This window comes from Carcharodon carcharias, chromosome 28, assembly GCF_017639515.1.
Source record: "Carcharodon carcharias isolate sCarCar2 chromosome 28, sCarCar2.pri, whole genome shotgun sequence".
Lineage (NCBI taxonomy): Eukaryota > Metazoa > Chordata > Chondrichthyes > Lamniformes > Lamnidae > Carcharodon > Carcharodon carcharias.
The window spans coordinates 30,499,815-30,517,221 of NC_054494.1; the positions used below are offsets into that span (position 1 = coordinate 30,499,815).

The window sequence follows — 17,407 nt, forward strand, 5'->3', positions numbered from 1 at the left end:
ACACCCAGTCCCCCCACACACACACACACCCACTCCCACACCCAACCCCCTACACACATGCTCACTCCCACACCCAGCCCCCCTACACTCACACACACACACAAACACGCCCAGACACGACTACACACACACACCCACTCCCACCCCCAGAGCCCCTACACACACACACACCCACAGCCAGACCCCCCTACAACACACACACACCCACTCCCAACCCAGTACCCCCTACACACACACACACACATGCATCCACTCCCACACCCAGCCCCCTATACACACACACACACACACTCACAACCGCTCCCACACCCAGACCCCGGTTCACAACACACACACACCCACTCCCACACCCAGACCCCCTACACACATGCATGCCTACTCTCACACACCCAGTCCCCCTACACACACACACACCCACTCCCGCACCCAACCCCCCTACACACACACACACACCCACAAACAACCCAGACACGACTACACACACACAAACCAACTACCAACACCCAGTACCCCCTACACACACACACACACACCACCCACTCCCGCACCCCAAACCCCCCACACACAACCCACACACAAACAAACCCAGACACGACTACACACACACAAACCACTACCAACCCAGTACCCCCTACACACACACACACACACCCACTCCCACACCCAGTTCCCCCTACACACACACACACACACACACCCACTCCCACACCCAGTCCCCCCTACACACACACACACACACACACTCCCACACCCAAACCCCCCTACACACCACACACACACACAAACAAACCCAGACACGACACACACACACAAACCAACTACCAACCCAGTACCCCCCTACATACACACACACACACACACACACATGCACCCACTCCACACACCATCCCCCCTATACACACACACACACACATTCACAACTGCTCCCACACCCAGTCCCCTCCACACAAACACACACCCACTCCCACACCCAGTCCCGCCTACACACACACATGCGAACTCCTACACCCCAGACCCCCCCCTACAACACACACACACACACACACACGTTCCCACACCCACCCAGTCCCCCTACACACACACACACACCACACACACTCAGACCCTTCCTACACACACAACCCATTCCCACAGCCAGTCCCCCTACACACACACACACACCACACTCCCACACCCAGTCCCCCACACACCAACACACACACACACACACCCACTCCCACACCCAGTCCCCCTACACACACACACACACACACACACACCCACTCCCACACCCAGTCCACCTACACAACACACACCAACCACTCCCACACCCAGTCCCCTCTACACACACACACACACACCCACTCCCACACCCAGTCCCCCTACACACACACACAACACCCACTCCCACACCCATCCCCAATACACACATACACACAAACCCACTCCCACACCCAGTCCACACTACACACACACACGCCCGCTCCACACCCAGTCCCCCTACACCACACACAAACTCCCACACCCAGTCCCCCTACCACAACACACACACACACCCACTCCCACACCGTCCACCCTACACACACACACACACTCACTCCCACACCCAGTCCCCCCCTACAACACACACACACACACACACACACCCACTCCCCACCCAGTCCCCCCAACACCACACACACACAACACACACACACCCACTCCCACACCCAGTCCCCCCCTACACACACACACACACACCCACCTCCCACACCAGTCTCCCTCCCTACACACACACACCACCCACACACACACACACCCATTCCCACACCCAGCCCCCCTACACACACATACACCCACTCCCACACCCAGTCTCCCGACACACACACACACACACACCCACTCCCACATCCAGACCCTACACACACACACACACACTCCCACACCCAGACCCCCCTACACACACACACCACCCCCACTCCTACACCCAGTCTCCCACACACACACACCCCACTCCCACACCCAGACCCACCTACACACACACCAACTCACACGCCCAGTCTCCCTACACACACACCCACCCGCTCCCACACCCAGACTCCCCTACACACACACAAACATGCCCACTCCCACACCCACAGCCCCCTACAAACACACGCACACCCACACCCAAAACCCCCTACACACATGCATGCCTACTCCCACACCCAGACCCCCCTACACACACACACACCCACTCCCACACCCAAACCCCCCTACACACACACACACACACACACCCCCCTCCCGCACCCAACCCCCCCACACACACACACACACACCCACTCCCACACCGAGTCCACCCTACACACACACACACACTCACGTCCCACACCCAGTCCCCCTACACACACACACACACACACACACACACACCCCACTCCCACACCCAGTTCCCCATACACACACACACACACACACACACACACCCACTCCCACACCCAGTCCCCCCTACACACACACACACACACCCACTCCCACACCCAGTCTCCCTACACACACACACACACACACAGACACACACCCAGTCCCACACCCAGTCCCCCCTACACACACATACACCCACTCCCACACCCAGTCTCCCGACACACACACACACACACCCACTCCCGCACCCAAACCCCCCTACACACACACACACACACACCCACTCCCGCACCCAAACCCCCCTACACACACACACACACACACCCACTCCCGCACCCAAACCCCCCTACACACACACACACACACAAACAAACCCAGATACGACTACCCACACACAAACCCACTACCAACCCAGTACCCCCTACACACACACACACACACACACATGCACCCACTCCCACAGCCATGCCCCCTATACACACACACACAACTGCTCCCACACCCAGTCCCCGGTCCACACACACACACACCCACTCCCACACCCAGTCCCGCCTACACACACACATGCCAACTCCTACACCCAGACCCCCCCTATACACACACACACACACTCAGACCCTTCTTACACACACAACCCATTCCCACAGCCAGTCCCCCTACACACACACACACACCCACTCCCACACCCAGTCCCCTCTACACACACACACACACTCAGACCCTTCTTACACACACAAACCCATTCCCACAGCCAGTCCCCCTACACACACACACACACACACACCCACTCCCACACCCAGTCCTCCTACACACACACACACACACACACACACACACACCCACTCCCACACCCAGTCCACCCTACACACACACACACACACACACACCCACTCCCACACCCAGTCCCCTCTACACACACACACACACACACACACCCACTCCCACACCCAGTACCCCCTACACACACACACACACACACACACACACACTCCCACACCCAGTCCCCAATATACATATACACACACCCACTCCCACACCCAGTCCCCACTAAACACACACGCGCCCGCTCCCACACCCAGTCTCTCTACACACACACACACACACTCAGACCCTTCCTACACACACAAACCCATTCCCACAGCCAGTCCCCCTACACACACACACACATCCACTCCCACACCCAGTCCCCCCTACACACACACTCACCCACTCCCACACCCAGTGCCCCTACACACACACACATACACACACACACCCACTCCCACACCCAGTCCCCCCTACACACACACACACACCCACTCCCACACCCAGTCCCCCCTACACACACACTCACCCACTCCCACACCCAGTCCCACCTACACACACACACACAGACACACACCTACTCCCACACCCAGTCCCCCCTACACACACACACCACACACACACACACCCACTCCCACACCCAGACCCCCCTACACACACACACACACACCCACTCCCACACCCAGTTCCCCCTACACACACACTCACCCACTCCCACGCCCAGTCTCCCTACACACACACACACACACACAACCACCCATTCCCACACCCAGTCCCCCCTACACACACATTCACACACTCCCACACCCAATCCTCCCTACACACACACACACACACCCACTCCCACATCCAGTCCCCCCTACACACACACACACCAACTCCCACACCCAGTCCCCCTACACACACACACCAACTCCCACATCCAGTCCCCCTACACACACACACCAACTCCCACACCCAGTCCCCCTACACACACACACCAACTCCCACACCCAGTCTCCCTACACACACACCCACCCGCTCCCACACCCAGACCCCCCTACACACAAACATGCCCACTCCCACACCCAAACCCCCCTACAAACACATGCACTCCCACACCCAGACCCCTACACACATGCATGCCTACTCTCACACCCAGTCCCCCCACACACACACACCCACTCCCGCACCCAAACCCCCCTACACACACACACACACACACACCCACTCCCGCACCCAAACCCCCCTACACACACACACACACACCCACCCCCGCACCCAAACCCCCCTACACACACACACACACACACAAACAAACCCAGACATGACTACACACACACAAACCAACTACCAACCCAGTACCCCCTACACACACACACACACACACACCCACTCCCGCACCCAAACCCCCCTACACACACACACACACACACACCCACTCCCGCACCCAAACCCCCTACACACACACACACACACACACCCACTCCCGCACCCAAACCCCCCTACACACACACACACACACACACCCACTCCCGCACCCAAACCCCCCTACACACACACACACACACACAAACAAACCCAGACACGACTACACACACACAAACCAACTACCAACCCAGTACCCCCTACATACACACACACACACACACACATGCACCCACTCCCACACCCATCCCCCTATACACACACACACACACTCACAACTGCTCCCACACCCAGTCCCCGGTCCACACAAACACACACCCACTCCCACACCCAGTCCCGCCTACACACACACATGCGAACTCCTACACCCAGACCCCCCCCTATACACACACACACACACACACACGTTCCCACACCCCACCCAGTCCCCCTACACACACACACACACACACACACACTCAGACCCTTCCTACACACACAAACCCATTCCCACAGCCAGTCCCCCTACACACACACACACACCCACTCCCACACCCAGTCCCCCTACACACACACACACACACACACACACCCACTCCCACACCCAGTCCCCCTACACACACACACACACACACACACACACACACACCCCCTCCCACACCCAGTCCACCCTACACACACACACAACCACTCCCACACCCAGTCCCCTCTACACACACACACACACACACCCACTCCCACACCCAGTCCCCCCTACACACACACACACACACACCCACTCCCACACCCAGTCCCCAATACACACATACACACACCCACTCCCACACCCAGTCCACACTACACACACACACGCCCGCTCCCACACCCAGTCTCCCTACACACACACACACTCAGACCCTTCCTACACACACAAACCCATTCCCACAGCCAGTCTCCCTACACACACACACAAACTCCCACACCCAGTCCCCCTACACACACACACACACACCCACTCCCACACCGAGTCCACCCTACACACACACACACACTCACTCCCACACCCAGTCCCCCCTACACACACACACACACACACACCCACTCCCACACCCAGTTCCCCCTACACACACACACACACACACACACCCACTCCCACACCCAGTCCCCCCTACACACACACACACACACCCACTCCCACACCCAGTCTCCCTACACACACACACTCACCCACTCCCACACCCAGTCTCCCTACACACACACACACACACACACACACACACCCACTCCCACACCCAGTCCCCCCTACACACACACACACACACGCACACCCACTCCCACACCCAGTCACCCCTACACACACACACACACACACACCCACTCCCACACCCAGTCCCCAATACACACACACACACACACCCACTCCCACACCCAGTCTCCCTACACACACACACACACACACACACACACCCATTCCCACACCCAGTCCCCCCTACACACACATACACCCACTCCCACACCCAGTCTCCCGACACACACACACACACACCCACTCCCACATCCAGTCCCCCCTACACACACACACACACACACTCCCACACCCAGACCCCTATACACACGCCCGCTCCTACACCCAGTCTCCCTACACACACACACCCCACTCCCACACCCAGACCCACCTACACACACCAACTCCCACGCCCAGTCTCCCTACACACACCCACCCGCTCCCACACCCAGACTCCCCTACACACAAACATGCCCACTCCCACACCCAAAGTCCCCTACAAACACACGCACTCCCACACCCAAACCCCCCTACACACATGCATGCCAACTCTCACACTCAGACCCACCTACACACACACACACACACACACCCACTCCCGCACCCAAACCCCCCTACACACACACACACACACACACCCACTCCCGCACCCAAACCCCCTACACACACACACACACACAAACAAACCCAGATACGACTACCCACACACAAACCCACTACCAACCCAGTACCCCCTACACACACACACACACACACACACATGCACCCACTCCCACAGCCATGCCCCCTATACACACACACACAACTGCTCCCACACCCAGTCCCCGGTCCACACACACACACACCCACTCCCACACCCAGTCCCGCCTACACACACACACCCACTCCCACACCCAAACCCCCCTACACACACACACACACACACCACACTTCCCACACCCCACCCACCCACTACACACACACACACACATCAGACCCTTCTTACACACACAAACCCATTCCCACAGCCAGTCCCCCTACACACACACACACACCCACTCCCACACCCAGTCCCCTCTACACACACACACACACACTCAACACTTACACACACACAAACCCATTCCCACAGCCAGTCCCCCTACACACACACACACACACACACCCACTCCCACACCCAGTCCTCCTACACACACACACACACACACACACACACCCACTCCCACACCCAGTCCACCCTACACCACACACACACAAACACACCCACTCCCACACCCAGTCCCCTCTACACACACACACACACCCACTCCCACACCCAGTACCCCCTACACACACACACACACACACACACACACACACACACTCCCACACCCAGTCCCCCCAATATACACACACACACACCCACTCCCACACCCAGTCCCCACTACACACACACACACCCCGCTCCCACACCCAGTCTCTCTACACACACACAACACTCAGACCCTTCCTACACACACAACCCATTCCCACAGCCACCCCCTACACACACACACACATCCACTCCCACACCCAGTCCCCCCTACACACACACTCACCCACTCCCACACCCAGTGCCCCTACACACACACACATACACACACACAACCCACTCCCACACCCAGTCCCCCCTACACACACACACACACCCACTCCACACCCAGTCCCCCCTACACACACACACACACACACACCCACTCCCACACCCAGTCCCACCTACACACACACACACACACACCCTTCCACACCCAGTCCCCCTACACACACACACACACACACACACACCCACTCCCACACCAGACCCCCCTACACACACACACACACACACCCACTCCCACACCCAGTTCCCCTACACACACACACACACCCACTCCCACGCCCAGTCTCCCTACACACACACACACACACACACACAACCACCCATTCCCACACCCAGTCCCCCCTACACACACACACACACTCCCACACCCAATCCTCCCTACACACACACACACACACCCACTCCCACATCCAGTCCCCCCTACACACACACACACCAACTCCCACACCCACCCACCTACACACACCAACTCCCACACCCAGTCCACCCTACACACACACACCCACCCTCCCACACCCAGACCCCCCTACAAACACATGCACTCCCACACCCAGACCCCCTACACACACATGCCTACTCTCACACCCAGACCCCCCTACACACACACACCCACTCCCGCACCCAATCCCCCCTACACACACACACACACACACACAAACAAACCCAGACACCCCACACACACACAAACCAACTACCAACCCAGTACCCCCTACACACACACACACACACACACCCACTCCCAGCACCCAAACCCCCCTACACACACACACACACACACACACACCCACTCCCGCACCCAAACCCCCCTACACACACACACACACACACACACACAACAAACCCAACACGACTACACACACACAACCAACTACCACACCCAGTACCCCTACACACACACACACACACACACCCACTCCCACACCCAAACCCCCCTACACACACACACACACACAAACAAACCAGACACACTACACACACACAAACCAACTACCAACCCAGTACCCTACACACACACACACACACACACACACATGCACCCACTCCCACACCCATCCCCCCTATACACACACACACACACTCACAACAGCTCCCACACCCAGTCCCTCCACACACACACACACCCACTCCCACACCCAGTCCCCCTACACACACACATGCAACTCCACACCCAACCCCCCCCTATACACACACACACACACACACACACGTTCCCACACCCCACCCAGTCCCCCTACACACACACACACACTCAGACCCTTCCTACACACACAAACCCATTCCCACACCCAGTCCCCCTACACACACACACACATACCCACTCTCCACACCCAGTCCCCCTACACACACACACACCCACTCCCACACCCAGTCCCCCTACACACTCACACACACACCCACTCCCACACCCAGTCCCCCTACACACTCACACACACACCCACTCCCACACCCAGTCCCCCTACACACACACACACACACACACACACCCACTCCCACACCCAGTCCACCCTACACACACACACACACACCCACTCCCTCACCCAGTCCCCCCTACAAACACACACACACACACACACACACACCACCTACTCCCACACCATCCCCCCTACACACACACACACACACACACACCCACTCCCCACACCCAGTCCACACTACACACACACACGCCCGCTCCCACACCCAGTCTCCCTACACACACACACACTCAGACCCCTTCCTACACACAGAAACCCACTCCCACAGCCATGCCCCCTACACACACACACACACACACACCCACTCCCACACCAAGTCCACCCTACACACACACACACACCCAATCTCACACACCCAGTCCCCCTACACACACACACACACACACACCCACTCCCACACCCAGTTCCCCCTTCACACACACACACACACACACACCCACTCCCACACCCAGTCCCCCCTACACACACTCACACACACACCCACTCCCACACCCAGTCCCCCTACACACACACACACACACACACACACACTCCCACACCCAGTTCCCCCTACACACACACTCACCCACTCCCACACCCAGTCTCCCTACACACACACACACACACACACACACACACCCCATCCCACACCCAGTCCCCCCTACACACACATTCACACACTCCACACCCAATCCTCCCTACCCACACACCACACACACACACCCACTCCCACACCCACACCCCCTATACACACGCCCGCTCCTACACCCAGACCCACCTAAACACACCAACTCCCACACCCAGTCCCCCCTAAAACACACACACACACACACACACACACCCTACTCCCACACCCAGTCCCCATACACACACACACACACACCCACTCCCACACCCAGTCCACACTACACACACACACGCCCGCTCCCACACCCAGTCTCCCTACACACACACACACTCAGACCCTTCCTACACACAGAAACCCACTCCCACAGCCAGTCCCCCTACACACACACACACACACACACCCACTCCCACACCAAGTCCACCCTACACACACACACACACCCACTCTCACACCCAGTCCCCCCTACACACACACACACACACACACCCACTCCCACACCCAGTTCCCCCTACACACACACACACACACACACACCCACTCCCACACCCAGTCCCCCCTACACACACACACACACACAGACACCCACTCCCACACCCAGTCCCCCCTACACACACACACACACACACACACACACTCCCACACCCAGTTCCCCCTACACACACACTCACCCACTCCCACACCCAGTCTCCCTACACACACACACACACACACACACACACACCCATTCCCACACCCAGTCCCCCCTACACACACATTCACACACTCCCACACCCAATCCTCCCTACACACACACACACACACACACACCCACTCCCACACCCAGACCCCCTATACACACGCCCGCTCCTACACCCAGACCCACCTAAACACACCAACTCCCACACCCAGTCCCCCTACACACACACACCAACTCCCACACCCACCCCCTACACACACACACCAACTCCCACACCCAGTCTCCCTACACACACACACCCACTCCCACACCCAGACCCCCCTACACACAAGCATGCCCACTCCCACACCCAAACCCCCCTACAAACACACGCACTCCACACCCAGACCCCCTACACACACACATGCCACTCCCACACCAGACCCCCCACACACACACACCCACTCCCGCACCCAAGCCCCCCTGCACACACACACACACACAAACACACCCAGACACGACTACACACACACACACCCACTCCCAACCCAGTCCACCCTACACACACACACACACACACACACACACACACTCCCACAGCCAGTCCCCTCTACACACACACACACATCCACTCCCACACCCAGTCCCCCCTACACACACACACCCACTCCCACACCCAGTGCCCCTACACACACACACATACACACACACACCCACTCCCACACCGAGTCCACCCTACACACACACACACACACACCCACTCCCACACCCAGTCCCCCCTACACACACAAACACACACACACACCCACTCCCACACCCAGTCCCCCCTACACACACAAACACACACACACACACACTCCCACACCCAGTCCCCCTACACACACACACACACCACTCCCACACCCAGTCCCCATTACACACACACACGCCCGCTCCCACACCCAGTCTCCCACAACACACACACACACACCACACCCAGTCCCCCCTACACTCACACACGCCAACTCCTACACCCAGACCCCCTACACAACACACACACACACACCTGCTCCCACACCCAGACTCTTGCTACACACACACACCCATTCCCATAGCCAGTCCCCTACCCACACACAAACCCACTCCCACACCCAGTCTCCCCTACAAGCATCCACTCACACACCCAGTATCCTTACACGCACACACACACCCACTCCCACACCCAGTCCCCCCTACACACACACACCCACTCCCACCCCCAGTCTCCCTACACACACACACACACACACCCACTCCCCCACACACAGTCGCCCCTACACAAACACACACGACCGCTCCCACATGCAGTCCCCCTACATATACACACACCACTCCCACACCCAGTCCCCCCTACACACACACACACACACACCACTCCCACACCGAGTCCCCCCTACACACACACACCCACTCCCACACCCAGTCCCCCTACACACACACACCCACTCCCTCACCCAAACCCCCCTACACACACACACACACCTCCCCCACCCAGTCCCCCCTACACACACACACACACACACCAAAACACGCCCAGACACAACTACACACACACCCACTCCCACCCCCAGAGCCCCCTACACACACACACCCACTCCCACCCCCAGACCCCCCTACACACACACACACCCACTCCCACACCCAGTCCCCCTATACACACACACACACCCACTCCTCACACCCAGACCCTTGCTACACACACACACCCACTCCCACCCCCAGACCCCCTACACACACACACCCACTCCCACACCCAGTCCCCCTATACACACACTCCCACTCCCACACCCAGTCCCCCCTACACACACACACCCACTCCCACACCCAGTCCCCCCTACACACACACACCCACTCCCACCCCCAGACCCCCCTACACACACACACCCACTCCCACACCCAGTCCCCCTTATAAACACACACCCACTCCCACCCCCAGACCCGCCTACACACACACACCCACTCCCACAACAAGACCCCCTCAACACACACACATGTACTCCCAACCCCGTACCTCCTACACACACACACACACACACACACACAAACACACACACACACACCCACTCCCGCACCCAGCCCCCCCTATACACACACACCCACACATACACACACACACACACACACACACACACACACTCCCACACCCGCCCCCCACTACACACACTCACCCACTCCCACACCCAGTCTCTCCTACACACACCAACTCCCACATCCAGTCTCCCCTACACACACCCACTCCCACATCCAGTCTCTCCTACACACACCCACTCCCACATCCAGTCTCCCCTACACACACACACCCCCCTCCCACATCCAGTCTCTCCTACACACACCAACTCCCACATCCAGTCTCCCCTACACACATCCACTCCCACATCCAGTCTCCCCTCCACACACCAACTCCCACACCCAGTCTCCCCTACACACACCAACTCCCACACCCAGTCTCCCCTACACACACCCACTCCCACATCCAGTCTCACCTACACACACCAACTCCCACACCAAGTCTCCCCTACACACACCCACTCCCACACCCAGTCCCCCTACACACACACACACCCAGTCCCCCCTACACACACACACACACACACACCCACTCCCACACCCAGTCCCCCCTACACACATACACACCCACTCCCATACTCAGACGCACACATACCCACACACACCCACACACCCAATCCACCCAACCACACACACACACCCACGCACATACACACACACACACACACCATCACCCACGAACAACTGCACACCAACACCCCTACCCACACACACCCCCACAACAACAACACACACCCACACCCACTCCTCCACACCCCCAAACCCACCAACACGCACACATACACCGACACACACACCCACCCACACATACACACACACACACACACACACACACACCTATACATACATACACCCACACTCCACCACACGCACACAGCCAACAATCAAACACACACCACCCCTCCACCACACGCCTACACCCAACTACATGCGCCCACACCCATAACATGCATACACCCACCTCCACCAACCACATACACCCACCCCCACCAACCACACACACCCACCCCCACCAACCACATACACCCACCCCCACCAACCACACACACCCACCCCCACCAACCACACACAACCACCCCCACCAACCACACACACCCACCCCCACCAACCACACACACCCACCCCCACCAACCACACACACCCACCCCCACCAACCACATACACCCACCCCCACCAACCACACACACCCACCCCCACCAACCAAATACACCCACCCCCACCAACCACACACACCCACCCCCACCAACCACATACACCCACCCCCACCAACCACACACACCCACCCCCACCAACCACATACACCCACCCCCACCAACCACACACACCCACCCCCACCAACCACACACACCCACCCCCACCAACCACACACACCCACCCCCACCAACCACATACACCCACCCCCACCAACCACACACACCCACCCCCACCAACCACATACACCCACCCCCACCAACCACACACACCCACCCCCACCAACCACACACACCCACCCCCACCAACTACACACACCCACATCAAAAAACATTGATACTGATAACACTAAAATCACTGCCCCGAGTGGATATTTCAGTGTGGTGGGAATAGTGACTGACGTCCTAATCTCTATAAACAGGGGTCACTGCCCAGTGCTCAGGAACATGAGGCTCAGCTTTGCTCTCCCTAATCCTCAGCTCAGAACTCAGTAGCGATCCTGATTCATGCTGTGCAGTCTGGCTGTGCTAAAAGTGCTAATTCTTTTCTTTGAGGAGGAAGTCCTCGAGAAGCAGACTGTGGGAGATAGCGGCACCGTCACTACACCTCTCCTGGCTGTCCAATCAGACCATCCGGAGTGTTAGCTTCCTTCGTTCAAGAACAGTTGGTCAGGTTCGACAATGAAGGAATTCTGAAGGAGAATTTGTTAACAGAAACTGATAATAAAAGCAGGAAAGAGTCAGTGAAAAGAACAGTAAAAACGTAAAAGATTCACTGGCTCTCGTGTCGCTTAAGAGATGAAAATCACACTTTAAAGTTTTAATTGTTAATAGTGGGTTTTCAAACATTAGCCAATAAATAATAATGAACTGACTGGGCTCCTTCAAACACCCTCAGTGATCAGGGATTCTCCTCAATTCCATTCACTTGACCTCAAAAACAAAAACTCCAAGCACACACGGCTGATTTTTCATAGGCAACAGATTCAGTGAATAAGAGCCCGAGGGTACATTCACGTTAATGGATGACTGGTCTCTCTAATGCAGATCCCTGTGAAATAGACAAGTGCTATTACAGGGATAGTGTCATGCAACAGCATTAACCCTACGAGTGCTGAGACATGCTGCAGCAACATGAGCTGTGTCATGACTTATTCATGAAGAGAGAGCACAGAGTGTTTACAATCGAGCTGACAGTGCAGGGCAAGTAAAGTGGGAGCTGACACTGAGGGAATTGGTGGACGGTACAGGCTGAATGAGACTTGTCAATAAAGTGATGTTGTTAGGTTAGTGAAACAAGTGACAGTCATGAAGAAATACAGATTTAGACAAGAGAAAGAGACAGCGCGAGAGAGAGAAATAGGGAAAGTGAAAGACATGAAGAGATAACAAGCGAATGAGAGGGAGAGCAAGAGAGGTGGAGAGCGAGAGAGGCAGAGAGCGAAAGAGGCAGAGAACAAGAGAGGCAGTGCAAGAGAGGGAGAACACGAGCGAGTAAGAGAGGGAGTGAGTAGGAGAGGGAGCGATGGAGAGAGGGAGTGTGTGAGAGAGGGAGCGAGGCAGAGTGTGAGAGAGGGAATGAGCGAGAGAGGGACAGCGTGAGAGAGGGTGAGCACAAGAGATGGAGAGCGCAAGAGAGGGAGTAGGTGAGAGAGAGAGCACGAGAAAGGGAAGGGAGAGCAGGAGAGAGGGACAGCACAAGAAAGAGAGCGCGAAAGAGGGAGAGTGCGAGAGAGGGAGGGCACGAAAGAGGGAGAATGTGAAAGGGAGAGCCTGAGAGAGGGAGAGCGTGAGGGAGAGAAACAGCGCGAGAGACAGAGCATGTGCACTTGCAGGAGAATGGGCAGAGGGTGTGATAGGGCTGATGTTTGAGGGGCGAAGTTGTTTGGCCTTAACAGATCCTGGATCTGTTGTTGCAACCTAACCTTTCCGGTTATAATTGCTGACTGGTAACAAGAATCCTGGGGAATCATTGGACTGAGTTGAGAGTTGGGGTGGGGAGTGACCTCACTGTATTGACCCTTGAACTATCCATCTAATACCCCTTTGAAATCACTGACCCTCTCTGCTTCTACCACCCTCATTGGCAGAGAGCTCCAGGTATTTACCAGTCAGAGAAAAAAATGTACTTCCTCACACCCCTCCCTGTATCTTTTGCCCAAAACATTAAATTTTGTGTCCCCTAGTCTCAATACCAATGGCAACAGCTTTTCTTTATCATTATCTTCTACACCTCTGTCAAATCTCCCCTCCATCTCCTTTGCTCCAAGGAGAAAACCCCCAGCTTCTCTAGTCTGACCTTGTAACTAAAACCCTCCAACCCTGGTAAATCTCCTCTGCACCCACTCACAGACCCTCACATTCTTCCAAAAGTGTGGTGACCAGAATTGGACACAATACTCTAGTTGTGGTCTAACCTGAGCTTTATAGACTCAACATAACTTCCCTGTATTTGTACTCATTACCTCCATTTAACAAGCCCAAGATCCCTTATGCTTTGCTCACCCTGGTGTGAGGTGTGGGAGGAATGAGGGGGGGGGGAAGGTGAAGTGATTGTACTGACCCGGTCTCATTAGCTCAGTCCAAAGATGGATCACAAGAATCTATTTTCTGTTCACTGCAACACGGAACTGAAACTCAGGGCCGAGCTCTCCGAGGGATGACACGGACCTGTCGCACTGTCACAATCCATTACTCTCAGGAGCCCAATGGGAGCAAATGCATTGGCCTTTGGAATCATCCTCAGAGTTAGGACTGCAGTAGAATAGTGCTCCAACACCCAGCTAAATCAAAAGGGAATTTCAGACATTGTGCCAAACAATCGGAAAACTGGAGAGAATAAGGTTTTCCAAAGATGGCCATAAGGATTTTTGTCAGGGTTTTGCAAATCACTTATTTACAATTTAGAGACTTTTTCAGTCTAAACAGGGCTGTGGCTATGACACGAAAGTGAAATTTGGCAATTGAGAATCCAGCAGGTAAATGGCCCCAATCTCCTTTCACACAGCAGTAGAATGAAGACAAACTAATCTCATTTGACACAGCAGGAGAATGAAGACGTACTCAATCTCATTTCAAACAGCAGGAGAATGAAGATAAACCCAATCTCCTTTCACAAAGGAGGAGAATGAAGATAACCCCAACCTCGTTTCACACAGCACGAGAATGAAGACAAACCCAATCACCTTTCACACAGCAGGAGAATAAAGACAAACCCAATCACCTTTCACACAGCAGGAGAAAGAAGACAAACCCAATCTCATTGCACTCAGCAGGAGAATGAAGACAAACCCAGTCTCCATTCACACAGCAGGAGAATGAAGACAAACACAATCTCATTACACACAGCAGCAGAATGAAGAAAAAAACAATCTCCATTCACACAGCATGAGAATGAAGACAAACACAATCTCCTTTCACACAGCAGGAGAATGAAGACAATCCCAATCTCTTTTAACACAGCAGGAGAATGAAGACAAAACCAATCTCCTTTCACAAAGCAGAATGAAATCAAACCCAACTCCTTTCACACAGCAGAAGAATGAAGACAATCCCAATCTCCTTTCCACGCAGCAGGAGAATGAAGACAAAAACCAATCTCCGTTCATACAGCTGGAGAATGAAGAGCAAACCCAATCTCCTTTCACACAGCAGGAGGAATGAAGACAAACCCAATCTCCTTGAACACAGCAGGAGAATGAAGACAAACCCAATCTGATTACACACAGCAGGAGAATTAAGACAAACCCAATCTCCTTTCACAAAGCAGGAGAATCAAGACAAACCAAATCTCATTACACACTGCAGGAGAATGAATATGAACCCAAACTCCTTTCACACAACATAGAATAAAGACAAACCCAATGTCCTTTCACAAAGCAGGAGAATGAAGAAAAACCCAATCTCCTTTCACACAGCAAGAGAATGAGGAAAACCCAATCTCCTTTCACACAGCAGGAGAATGAAGACAAACCCAATCT

The 17,407-nt window shown here is 55.7% G+C and overlaps 1 protein-coding gene across 1 annotated transcript in view; it reads left to right on the top strand.

Annotated features, from left to right (window-relative positions):
• LOC121270791 (glutamate receptor ionotropic, delta-1-like) overlaps positions 1 to 17,407 on the top strand; it is a 1,188,003-nt gene that overhangs the window by 874,924 nt on the left and 295,672 nt on the right. The gene's annotated exons all lie outside the window — the stretch shown is intronic.